The 14,099-nt window shown below is 37.3% G+C and overlaps 1 long non-coding RNA gene across 2 annotated transcripts in view; it reads left to right on the top strand.

The window, feature by feature from the left end:
- Window positions 1–12,213: 12,213 nt before the first annotated feature.
- The window catches only part of LOC118597259, a 79,513-nt gene continuing 77,627 nt past the window's right edge, over window positions 12,214–14,099 (top strand). For both annotated transcript variants that reach the window (XR_004946789.1, XR_004946790.1), the window contains exon 1: window positions 12,214–12,533. This is a non-coding gene — a long non-coding RNA (uncharacterized LOC118597259). The remainder of the gene's footprint in view (window positions 12,534–14,099) is intronic.

The raw sequence follows: 14,099 nt of genomic DNA, 5'->3' as shown, positions 1-14,099 counted from the left end.
AGCACTCATCTGATCCACAGGCAGAAAAGAAAAACTAACTGAAAATAGCCAGAGTCTTTGGAAATCTCTCTCCAGTGACATACCTCCTCCCAAAAGGCCACACCTCCTGATCTTTGCCAAACAGTTTCATCAGCTGGGGGCCAAGTACTGAAGCATGTAAGCCCATGGGCACATCTTCACTCAGACCATGACAATGTCTTAGGCCTGTTGCTTGTCCACATCTCATTGTTGTAACCATCCTGTATTGTACAGCACTCTTTAATAATGAGTGTACAGAAAAGTCATTATAGACCACATCGAAATCCCAGGCTGTTCAATCTTAAAGTAGAAGTTGCCATGCACTGTGCTACTTAATTTTCTGGATGGATTACTATACTTTGAAAATGTGTCTATATTTAATCAGTCTTCTCAAAGTACATACTTAGAAGGTTTTTTGCCCCTGTTTTACAGAATGAAGATATTTATGAAAATACAATTTGGAGACTTATAGTTGCATGAAGATGTAGTAACGCGTGCCCCCCCCCTCCCAGCACACCTGCAAAATAGCTTCCCCTTGTATATGACTAAGGAAAGAATTATAGGAAGTCCTTGAATTGTTGAAAGAATGTAGGCTTTCAGGGGACCATAAGGACTGAGCATCAGTATGCCTATGAGTCCCCTCTGCTTCTGCATTGTGCCCTATATATCCTAGACAAGGTACTATGGAGGACCCCATACCTAACTTCCAGGGTTAGTGGAAGCCAAAGTCATAAGAGCAGATGCCATTACCAATGCAGTTCAGCTGTTAAGACACTTGCTAAGAACTTTAAAGTAGTTATCATTGTGTTGCTTAATAAAAAAAAAATTGTCTGAAGCCAGGTGGTGGTGGTGCACGCCTTTAATCTCAGCACATGGGAGGCAGAGTCAGGTGGATCTCTGTGAGTTCAAGGCCAGCCAGGTCTACAGAACAAGATCCAGGACAGGCACCAAAACAACACAGAGAAACCCTGTCTTGAAATACGCACCCCCCACAAAAAAAAAAAAAAAAGAAAAGAAAAATTGTCTAGAAATAAGAAATAAGCAAACCTGAATGGGAACAGAAATTATTTTAAAACCTCCAAAAATAAGAATAGATTTTCATGCAGTTGTGGGTAAATAAAAAATGAGTTAATATCGTGTCATTAGTATTCTGGAGAGGCATGACAGAGAAGGGATTCAAATAGTATTTGTGGAATATGAACCAAAACCCCTTTACTTTGGTGGAAGACATAAATCCAAAATTTCAAGGAACAAAAACAAGCTGTAAATATCTTTTTAAAAAAGAGAAAATCATTAGATTATACCTTTAGAAGCCAAGGCCAAAAGTCACCCTGAAATGAGGCAGTAAGAAATGTAGTAGTCAGACTTCATCTTACTATCAAGTCATGAAGACCAGAAAGAGAAAGTATTAGAACATTTTTAAGCAAGAAAGAAAAGAATCACTAGCTTTGGGTTCTGTATTTGGCAAAAACGAAGGTGAAAGAAAGAACTATGATAATTTGATTTTGGAAGAGCAAGCTTTAAGGTCTGGCTTGTGGTGGTATTGTGTTCCCTGAAATACTGTGCACTCTAATAAACTTATCTGGGGTCAGAGACAAAACAGCCACAGTATTAAACATAGAGGATAGGCAGTGGTAGCACACGCCTTTAATCCTAGCATTCCAGAGGCAGAGATCTCCCTCTATCTCTGTGTGTTCAAGGATACACCCAAGCATGGTGATTCATGCTGTTAATCCCAGAAAGTGAGCCTTTAATCCCAGGAAGTGATGGCAGAAATCAGAAAGTTATGTAAGGCATGAGGACAAGGAGCTACAGCCTGGTTAAGCATTCAGGTTTTGAGCAGCACAGTTCAGCTAAGATCCAATTGGATGAGGACTCAGAAGCTTCCAGTCTGAGGAAACAGGATCAGCTGAGGAACTGGAAAGATGAGGTAGCTGTGACTTGTTCTGCTTCTCTGATCTTCCCCAATAACTGGCACTGGGTTTGATTTTATTAATAAGACCCTTTAAGATTCATGCTACATCTGGCGCCCAATGTTTGTGGTACAAATTATCGGAAAAGCTACTTGCCTGTGGCAATGCAGGCCCCAATTTAGGCCTGAGCTACACATTGCTGGTTGTGGTGGCACACTGGTTGGATTTACTGAAGGAAGCAGAGGCAGAGGATCCTGAGTTTGAGTCCAGCCTAAGAGGCTTCCTAAGGAGAAGCTTCAGCCAGGACCTATCTACAAACGTTTGTGGAGGGACCCTGGAGGCAGTGGTTGTTGCTCCAAGTTGCTGGCTCCTTCTCATCTTGTTGGTGACTGCAGAGATGTTGCTACCTGGGATGAAGGGTTTACTAATGCTTGTTCAGAGAAGAATTTCCTGGACCATCATGTTCTGAGAAAGCATTGGCAAAGGTCAGTTTGGAAAAGTTTGGCAAGACAAATGGTGGGGAGAAATTGCTGTTAAGATTTTGTCTTCTAGGGAAGAACATTTATGGTTATGAGACACAGACATTTATCACACTGTGATTGCTCCAAACCACAGAGGAGGAAAAAAAAAGTCTAAAGGGAACCGTGACCATGCTTAACAGTGACTTTGAAATCTTTAAAAAGGTGACAGGATCCCACAAAGATAATTCCAAATAGACTATGGTAAAGCCACTAAGCTAATTAACACCACAGAAAGATCTACTCTGGACTACAAACTACTCAGGACAATTTTGAGATGGCTAGCTGAGAACTAGCTAGCCCTGCACTTTCTCATTATGCAGCGACTGGACAAATGATACAGGACTTGACAATTAACCCCCAAAATTTTCTTTTCAGGATTCCATAAATATGTCTTCACCCCATAAAACAGGAAGTAATTTTAAGAAAACAACGCCCACATTCCCAAGAGGTAGGGTGGATGTTTTTCTGGGTGTTTAATGTGTTATGGATATTGTCATTGTTTATGATAGTCAGTTACAAGTTGTTAATTGTTAATGGTCAGGAAAAAAGCTGAACATGGAGATTAGATTCAGAGGTTCTGTTTTAAAAAAAGGAAAAAGAAAGAAGAGAATATAGATATGAGGTAGATCATTGACTCTACTCTGAGGAAAAGATAAAGAAATAATAGGATAAATGGGTAGATCACTGTACCTACTCTAAAAAGAAAAAAGGGAAGATATAAAAATAACAAAAGGTAGATTATTGAATCTATTATGAAAAAAGAGAATATAGATATAAGAAGATAAAAAGGGAGATTATTGAATCTACTTTTAAAAAGGAACTACTTGTTTTAAATAGGATAAGTAATGAACATTTTTTTGTCTGAGTTTATCAAATGTTACTGGACTGGACATTGTTAATATATATATATATATATATATATATATATATATATATATATATATATATATATATATATAATGGAGTTTTTATCTGAATCTGTCAAATGTTAATGGACTAGACATCATTAATGTAATTCTTGACAGTATATATTGTATTTATTTATTGGATATAGTTTTCATGTATTAGTTATAAGCTTTTTTAAATTTTAGACAAAAAAGGGGGGAATGTGGTGGTATTGTGTTCCCCCAAAATATTGTGCACTCTAATAAACTTATCTGGGGTCAGAGGCAGAACCAGCCACACTGGCTAACAGAAATTCTTCAAACAGAAAATAACAAAAGAAGGTTTGAAACTCCAAAAAGTAAATGGGAGTACCAGTCTCCATAAACATAGAAATGAAGAGGACAACCCTAATCCAGTGAGTTTCTTAAATCATGAGGCTGAAACAAAAGCTTTAGTAATTGAGATGGTGCTATATGTATTAAAAAAATATATTTAAAGCAAATGGTTTACAATATGTAGAGAAAAATTATCCAAGAATAAATACATCACTATCAAACCTTGAATTTTAAAGCATCAACATAGGATATAAAGGTTTTCCTTGTCATGTTTACTGGTTTTAGAATTACCCAGGAGATTGGTTAGGTACATCTATGTACATGTCTTTGTGATCAGTTCCCAAGAGAATCAATTGATGCAGAAAGACCTACTCTGCATGTGAGTGGTGGCATTCCATAGGCTGTACCCAGGTGAAATACAAGCTGAAGAAGGAAAAAATATGGTGGATCATTACTATATCCTTCTGCCTCCTTGATGGCCATGATGGAAATTGCTCTGCTCCACTAGTCTCCCCACCATGAAGAAATGAACCTTTTAAACAGTGAGGCAGACAAATCTTCCCTCTCCTACATTCTTTGTCTTTTGGTCACAGAATGACAACATTCGCTGAAATGCCAAAGAACTGTAATCTACACAAGTGTACTGCAATATCTCATGCAACCACTAAGACTGGGATACAAAGCAACATCCTTAAAAATATTTTATATAAAGAGTGGTTTGTAAAAATGCACCCAATTTACCTACAAAAAGTTAGGAAATGGTGGAAGAGGAAAACCATGAAGTAAATAGAAACTAAGAAATTTGAGGCTTAAGTAAAAAATATCAATAATTAGCTTAAATGTATACCTTAAATATATAAAAACTTAAAGAAAAAGGTTTACATGATAGTAAGAAAACACAATAGAGTAATATGCTATCTATAGAAAAAATGTATTCAAAATATGACATGAACAAAATGAAATACAAAGAGATTGTTGTTTATGAAAACAGTAATTTAAAATAAAAATTGAAGTGACCAAAGAGGTATGACTTAAGTATCCTTCAAGTCAATCAGTCATAAGATCATACCAACTGATGGAGAAAAAGTACCTCACAAAAATTCAATATCCATTCAGAGTGGGAAAAAAATGAGACGCTGGAGATATGGCTCAGCAATTAAGAGTACATACTGCGTTTTTGGAGGATCTGAGTTCAATTACAGCACCCATACCAGGCAACTCATAACAACATGTAATTCCAGCTCTAGAGAGACCTGACACTTCTGACCTCTGCAGACACCTGCACTTACATGCATATACTCCCTACACACTTGCCCCATGCACACTCACAGAGTTAAAACTAACAAAAAATAATTTCAAAAACTAAAAACACTCCAGCAAGATATAAGTGGAATGTAACTTCTATAACTTCATAACTTGATACTAATATTATTCATAAAACACAAAATCATCACACTTGGTGGTAAAGGTTGAATGTTAGTCTCAGATTGAATAAAAGACCAGCCTGTCAATTGTCATCAGTTTTATTCAATAAAACACTGAAAGAACAAGACAATATAAAATTAAATGGCAAAGGATTGGAAAGGAAGGAATGAAATTAACCATTTTTTTGTGAATGATGTGATTTTTGACATAGAAAAATCCAAACCTCAAAAAAAAAAAAAAAAAGAAAAAGAAAAAGCATAAAAGAGGGGAAAGTGTGAAGGTCAACACTTAATATCTAGATTTTTGTACACTGAAAAGAAGCATGCAGAACCCGAACCTTGAAACATGATAGCATGTGTAATAATGCCACCAAAGCAAAATAGTTAGACTGTTTTGTTTAAGATCTGTATGGTAACAATGGCAAAAAAATATGATTAAGCATTCTAAAAGTTTTTAAAATATGTTTCATGCACGGAGAGGCTAATAGAGTCAAGATCCTAACCTTCTCTAATAACTTTAGTGTTTATTTGTCAAAATTTCTGAAAACATTTTTAGAAATAGACTTTATCTGCATAAGTAAACAGAATATGAGCCTACCTAAAACAATCTAACAAACAATGGAGAATGAGAAAACAAATACTACTCAGTTTACAGTTTGCTATTTAGCAACAAAAATCCAGACAATGTGATGATATTAGTAGAGTAATAGACATGTAGACCTAAACATGTGGGAAAGAACAGAGACTAAGGAAATGTAACAATATGAGGTTTTTTCCCCTAAAAGATTTTGACAAAGATGCAAAATAATAATTATTTAAGAGTGAGAATAGTTTTTTTCAAGCAAATGTACTTAAGTAGTCAATGAAATCTAAGCACCCCAGAGGAGATGCTTGATTTAAATTTTTTACCAGATAAAATTAACTCAAAATGCATTATTATATAATACAGAATAGAAACCCATCCCAAAGTGGGTTTAATCTATCTCCAAAATTTAAGATGCAAAGACTCCACCACTGTTCAAAAGTTCCTTTAAGACTCAAAGCACACTTAGCTATAAGTGACTGTTTAACAAAAAGCTAAAGATTTCTTTGAGCTGGTGCCGACCTAGAGTCTTCACACCTGAGTGCTGGTGACTTCGGTCCAGGAAGGTACTCTGCAGATTACCAAAGGAGAAATGTAAGCAGGAACCCAGGAATCCTTTGATCAGAGATGATGTCTTGCATGAAAGATATACTAGTGCAATGGTGGCACAGATCTGTGGGAGTGATTAACTGATGTCTGATGTGACTGAAGGCCCACTCCATGACTCAATACTGCCTTAGTGACCAAGAATCTGAGACTGGGAAGCCCAGGGGACGGGGATAAAACAAAATATTATTGTTGTAAACAAAACGAAATAAAACAACAGTTGTACTACAATGACACCTAATGACTTTCTACTATACTCATAGATCAGTCCCTTGCTCAGTCACCATCAGAAAAGCTTCCTTCTGCAGCAGATGAGAACAAGTACATCTAGGACCCACAGTCCGACGTTATGCAGAGAATGAAAGATCTTAGAACACTCAACCCTACGTGGGATGTCTCCATCAAATTCTTTCCCTTGGGGCTCAGGGAACTCCTCGAAAGAGGAGGAGGAAAGACTGTAAAAGCTAGTGGGGTCTAGGACGCCAAGAAAACAAATCCCTCTAAATCAACATGACTGATGTACAGATGAGCTAACAGACACTGAAGCAACAAGCTACATGTTGTTATTTGTTTGTTGTGATACGGATTCCATAGGGTTTGGACAGCTCTGTCCTTTGCATTGCTGTTTTCAGCCCACATAGTCCTCCTGGCTCCACTTACCACCTGCTGTGTTCCTTAGCAGATCACCTACATTCCTCATACCACCAGGATCATCCACGCGTCTTTGGGCTCTGTCTCACAGCTTTATATGTAGCTCCTCCTGTTAGGAGCTACTTGGTCCAGCTCTGATTTCATGTGCCTTCCTTTGAAATCGATGTGGAAGCATCTATGACTATGGAAGTCCTGCATGCCCCCAAAGCCAGCATTATGAGGATGATGACGAGGTATTCCACCAAACAGAGCCAAGCACCCCAGGATTATTGCTGTAGTGACCTCTGAATTTCTGGATGACTGGGTAGAGTGACATGAATCATGGAGAAACAATTTTCCTGGGCTGTCCTTTGTTATTAATATGTCCAGGGGTTCTTTCTTCTCATGGGAAAGTTTGTTCTTTTATACTATTCAGCCTGCAATGCACGTGGTCTATCCAGATCCTTAGACGACCTCCAAGATGGCCTTCCATCATTCTGCTTAAGCAGTACATGTAATTTTAAGGTGTCTCTGTTTCTGCTACTTTAAACAACCCTTTTCTAGACAAGCTACACTTCTAAACATATTTCTAACTCTGCTTTCCCTCTCAGTTCTCATTGTAAACCAGACTAAAAGCAACCAGTAATATCCATGCCAAAGCCTGCAAGCTAAATTTTGACATTTCCTCTACCAAATTAATTGACTCTTATTCTCTCATTCTCTCTCTCTCCCTCTCTCTCTCTCTCTCTCCCTCTCTCTCTCTCCCTCTCTCTCTCTCTCTCTCTCTCTCTCTCTCTCTCTCTCTCTCTCTCTCTCTCACACACACACACACACACACACACACACACACACACACACTCCTCTGTCTTAGAGAAAAGGTTGTACTATGCAGCTAGAATAAATACATAGCCTAAGTTTTTCAGTTCTACTGCTTCTATCGCCTGCCACCTGGTCTGAGCTCATAAACATGAAACACCATACCTCACTAATAGTTAATTTTAAATCCACCCTCAGTCAAAAATCTAGGTACATGGTCAAAATATAGGTAAATTCTTTCCAGGATGTAACATGAATGGCCTCTAGTTCAGTTTCCAATAATGGTCTCTATTGCCCTCTGAACCCTCGTGAGCTTGGCCTTCACCATCCACACTCCTATAGGGATTCTAGTCTTCTGAACTTCCACCAAAATTGCCCACTAAGCACTGCCACTCTGTTTTAGAACTTCTGCAATCTGCTTGCCAAGTTCCTCCAGTTCCTCTTGCAGGTCTGTTCCGAAGGACTGGGAACCAGGTACACCCTGCAGAGAAATGGAGCAGTGAGTGGCCTAGGTCTTTCAGTTAGGCTCCACTCCCTAAATTCTCCAGAATACACAATCCTGTACTGTGTATTTCATATTCAAATCATAACACAAGCTGTGTTAGGGAACTTTCAAAAAGTACAAGTGGCCATTGCCGCTGATATAGATAAGCATACAAAAAGTCATCAGAACCACTAACTATTAATTAAATGCAAATTAAACATAAAAATATATTGGTGTACACTTCTAAAAATTGGTAAAATAAAAATTATGATACACGCTAGCAATGACATGAAGCAACAAGATCACTCATTTGTGCCTGGAGTGAAGAAATCACTTGAAATGCCCAAGGTTCATATCTGTAGAGTATTTCCTTGTCCTTCACCATCCACACTCCTAAAGGGATTCTAGTCTTCTGAACTTCCACCAAAATTGCCCACTAAGCAATTTGTGAGAGGAACGTTTGTCTCTTCTCCATCTAATGATCTCACTAATTCACATTTTTGAATATCAATGAAATATTTCCAAAATCTATAAATTCCATTTCCTATATATATACACACACATCCCCTCCAGAGTTAATCTCCCCAGCAATGCTGGATCCCAACCTCCTGTCTTCTTAGGAACTTCACTCTATCAATTATCCACTATCTCTCGGTAGTTTTAATTTCTTTTCTCTAATAGCTTTTAACCTACAACCTACCCGTTTGCTGAAACCTTCCCATAAATTGTGTTCTATCCTCCAGCTGCTTACTCTCTCCTACTTACAGGCAAGCCATGTAAGACTAAGATCTACTTTTCCTCTCCCATGTCCCTTCTGTGTGGTAACACTGTAACCCACAAACTGTCTGCTTTTTGCCTTCCAACACTGCCCTGAAACTGTTACCGCTTAGGTCCCCTATAATCTCTTAGTTGCTAAATTCAACTCTTCATTCTTATCTTTCTTAACTTTTAACCCTTACTGAACAGCAGAATTTGACCCATTGACCACAGTCTTTTTCTTTACCTTCTCTTTCCTTGGCATTTGTTATCTCTGCTCCTTCTCCTCTTTTTAAAAATTTTAAAACCTATTTGTCCCATTCTTTCTCAGTTTTCATCAAAAGCATCACTTCTTTTCCTTCCCATTAATGTTGATATTTTCCAATTATTTATGAAAGAACCTTCTTGCTCTCTTATTTTCTCACCTTATCTACCCCGTTGTACTATGTTCTCACTTCTGCTGGGAGTTCTCAAACACGTCTTTCCAGACCAGATGTCTCCTGCGGCTTAAACCCATGAGGCATTTTGGTGTTCCTTCCAGATCTTAATCTCAAATTCTCACATTAAATCCATCACTTCCAAGCTGCTCTTCTCTCATATTCCATACTCTAGCTCTCAATCTTGTATTCCTTCCCAGAATCTTAGAAATGACATGATTTCTTTCTTCTTTCCTTCACATCCTGTTATTTGCTATACATTTCTTGATCATCTCAGACCTCCTCCTTTCATTTCCAACATTCATCTTTTCATGGGAGCCACCACACCCATTGCTATTTCCTTTCTTCTCCATTAGTTTTGTCCCATTTCTTTGATGTTTTAATGTTACAATGGCTTTAGTGTTATTTCTCAAAAATGGACTCCAGCCCTGTTGTTCTTTTGCTTTGAATCCTTAAACCCTATTTTTTTAAAAACATAAAATCCAAGCCACTTAGGAAATAACACCAAAATCTTTGTGACCCTATTCTTACTTTTTCTATCAGTTGGGAACACTTTGCAAGTAAAATAAAGTCAATTCACAAGGATAAAACACAGAGATTTGTTTTATTCACATAGCAATTTAAAAAGAGATAATGCATAATCTGCCCAAAGCTGCCATGGTTTTCTCATTGCTGTGAAATATTTGACAAGAGCAAATATGGAAAGAATGGTTTACCTTGGCTAACAGCTTGAGGATACAGCCCATTATAGCAGAGAAGGCACGGTAGCGGGAGTGTGAGGCTATTGGTCATATTATGTCTACTATCAGGAGGTGGGGAGTGGATAGAAAGTGGGGATTGGATACCAAACCTTAACTCCTGCTCCCCAGCAATCTATTTTCCCCAGAGAGGTTCTACCTCCTAAAGATTCCACAGTTTTCAAAAATATCTCCACAACTTGGAGACTAAATATTCAATCACATGAGCTTCTGGGAGATGTTTCATGTTCAACTTATAGCATGGGGAATCCCATAACAAGGGAAGCTGGTGCAGGGGAATTGCAAGTTTGAGGATAACTTGGGCTATACAGTGATGTCCATCATTGAAAGAAAAAACAATTCCACTCACTATCCACAGTGTTTTGTCTTTCTTCTCCATCTACAGTCTGCTGGCATTCCACCCGAGGGTTTCAGCAATTACATCAGCACCAAAGGCTAAAACACGCAGAAAATGGGTAGCTGCACCTGAGCATTCTGTCAGGAAATGCAAATGGCTTGCTAAGAGCCTCGCCAGTGTTCTCACCATTACTGAGTTATATACTTCCTAGTTGAAATAAATTCTGAGAAAATCACTTTAGCCTTTCCGATCTCATGGAGCGAGCAGTCAGGGAAGGAAAGAACTGGAAACTGGTAAGGCAGCCAATTCCTCCTAGTTAAGTGATCTCCTAGTGCCCCTTTGTTCTTGTACATACTCAACCCACTCCCCTTGCCTTCTTGAACCCTTGGCACTTTTTACTCTCTGCCTAGAGTGCCCTCCCAAATCTTTTCTGACCTCTACTTGGCTATCCCCTGTTTATCTTACCCATTTCCCTACATACAAGAGTTTCCTGGTGTTTCCTATCAGATTAAGTCTCTAATAGTCTCTGGTAACACCACTGAATTTCTTTTAATGTTTGGATCATCTAGCTGGTTCTTCCTCCCTAGGATAGTTTTCCTTAAAGTTATCTTCAAGACTGATTGCTTTTATACTGTGTTAAATGTCTCTCTCAACAAGCTTGTGACTTTAGGGTTTCAAGTATACATTGAATGATATTTATTATGTTCAGAAGAGTCACTACTATTTTCTAAGTATTTTTACCCTAAAACACAGTAACTCTCTTTTATTTGCCTTCAAGCCCCTGATAATCTTTTATCTACTTTCTGCTTCTAGAATAAAAAACATATTCCTTATGTGTCGTGTTTTATTTAACATGATATTTTCAAAATTCATCCATGTTATATTTTATATTGGGTTTACTTTTATCACTGAGTATTTTGAGCCTTAGAGCCAGAGAAGGACGAAATTATTTAGAAACTTGTTAAACACTTCATTTTACTCAGACCTCATTATTATTTCCTTTGCTAAATTTTCTTATGTTTAAGTCTTAGCACAAGACATACAGATCATCTAGGTACTCACTAATATCTGTTGAATTAATAAATTCCAACTTGCTTATCTTGACAAAAATATATGAAATATTCACTTTAAATAAAAAAGTAACATTAAAATATTAAACACAAAAATAAGGTGTGAATGTCTATTATACAGAAAACTCAAAATATGAAACTTCAAGAAAACAAACAAATCAATTATAAATGGTTTTATTCTTTGGAATTCAATAGAGAGTTCTCAAAACATAATAATGACTAATGAACACTTTATAAATAATATATATGATAAGCTTATTTTGTGGTTTATTCCATGTTGATGGGAATGTAAATAACTGCAGACACTATGGAAAACAGTACTGAGATTCTTCAAAACCTGAAAAGGACAACACCAATAGATGTGTTAACACAGAAGGGGAAAGTCTCATTGGGGCCCTCTCCTAGACAAAGAACTAGGCCACTAAGGAATGCTGAGAGTGGGATAAATTGGTCTTCCTCAGGGATAAGATTCTTAATTAGTTGTCCAATACCAAGTAGTCAGCCCTGAAATTATAAATCATATAAGCCACACTAAATAGACTGTGTAGAAATTATATATTTCATATATAACATCTATATGTATCATATAAATTACATATATGGATATATATTTCATATGTATATGAAAAGGATATATATGTATGTATATATGTAAAAGAGCCCAAAATTTGAGGAGTGAAGGGGACATGATCATTCTTGATAATAAAAAACACTATAATTCTAAATATATTTAATATGTTTAAATTTTCTTTAACTCTCTTCATCATAAAATGCTATCTTGACTTCATGCTGATTAGTAAGGAAAGAAATGAGGGTGACACATTTGCATAATGCATCACACTAATACAATTTGTTCTTCCTGAGGAATTGTTAAGAGACTCAATCAAGAAGGCTCCTATCAGAGGACCAGCAAACAGGACCTGACAAAAGAACTTCAAGCTATGATGCACAGTAGACTGGGTATTCAAATGGATTTCTTCTCTCTTTGGGCCAAAGGTTAAGGAGGGGATGACTGTGAATAAATGTTTGGACATTTATTTTAAACATTGATTCCATAAAAGCTAAAGTTACCTTTTTTTTTCTTTTTGTGGAGCTGAGGATCAAACCCAGGGCTTTGTGCTTGCTAGGCAAGCGCTCTACCACTGAGATGAATCCCCAATCCTCTTTTTATAAGCCGGGTGGTGGTGGCACACGCCTTTAATCCCAGCACTCAGGAAGCAGAGGCAGGCGGATCTTTGTGAGTTCGAGGCCAGCCTGGTCTACAGAGTGAGATCCAGGAAAGGCGCAAAGCTACACAGAGAAACCCTGTCTCGAAAAACCAAAAGAAAACAAACAAACAAAAAAGCTAAAGTTATCAGTCAGTGTTCAAGTAACCATCTACCATGGCTATTATTTCTCCTCTTAGCCAGGTTCAATACTGTCATCCTTAGTGTCCTCTTCTATTCATACAATATCCTGCTTATTTTAATGACAACTCTTTATCATACATGTTCTTTGACATTTTTCAATTCATACCTGAATCACTAAAGAGATTCTCAATGAATTCCCTGCATGCCATTGACCTATCTGAGCTTCATCACTTTGGCACTCAACCCAAGAACATACTTTCTACTTCTTGTGTGATTAAAAATATAACCAATACACATCACCCTGCTTTATCTCATGCCAACAACTAAATTTTATTTTTTTCCATGAAATAAATCCTCATAGCAGTCATTCTCTGTATCTTTTCCTAGCATGGAGTTTCTTCCGATCAGAATCTCATAGCCCAGATGACGGTATCAGAATATTTTCCTTCATCTTCTCTGGAATCTATATTTTGATCATTTGATGAGGAAGTCTGTGATTTACTTAACATATGACAGTGGTGGACTGTATCCCAAAGGAATATGAGAGTATGTTTTCTTTAGCATATCCAGCCATTATTCAATTATAATATGAAATATAAGCAAAACCATTTATAAAATATGGAAGGATTGAAAACAAAATAAAAGGTTCCCCTTGATGTTAAGATGTAAGTTCATTAAAATGGCTATGTAAACTTGAAAGCCATGTGTGTCCTTTTCTCACATCTGGATCATTACCACAACTTGGACATGCATAGCAATCATGGTTTCTTCATTTCTCTGTAACTAAACTGGTATCTGAAGGCCCACCTCCCCACAGATTAATCAGAAATAAAATCATCAATGAATTGCACTAACAACCATTTTAAATTATATGTGCTGTTTCAGATAATAAGAACATACAGGGTTATAATTGAGGCTCAGAACATGTGGCTAGATAAGTCATGGGCCTGAAGGGAGAGCCTACTATTATTCTGCTAAATAGATAGAGCCATAAAATGACACCTAATGACTTAGTACTATATTCCATAGATCAATGCATTGTTCCGCTTTCCTCAGAGAAGCTTGTTGCAGTAATAGCCATTAATACAGAGCCACCCAACTGTTCAACCTGTAGAGAATAAGAGACTTCAGAGTAGGTAACCCTAAATGGGATGTCTTTATCAGAAAGGGATGTCTG

The sequence above is a fragment of the Onychomys torridus genome, chromosome 16 (assembly GCF_903995425.1).
Source record: "Onychomys torridus chromosome 16, mOncTor1.1, whole genome shotgun sequence".
Classification (NCBI taxonomy): Eukaryota; Metazoa; Chordata; class Mammalia; order Rodentia; family Cricetidae; genus Onychomys; species Onychomys torridus.
This window is presented reverse-complemented; position numbering and strand designations above follow the sequence as displayed.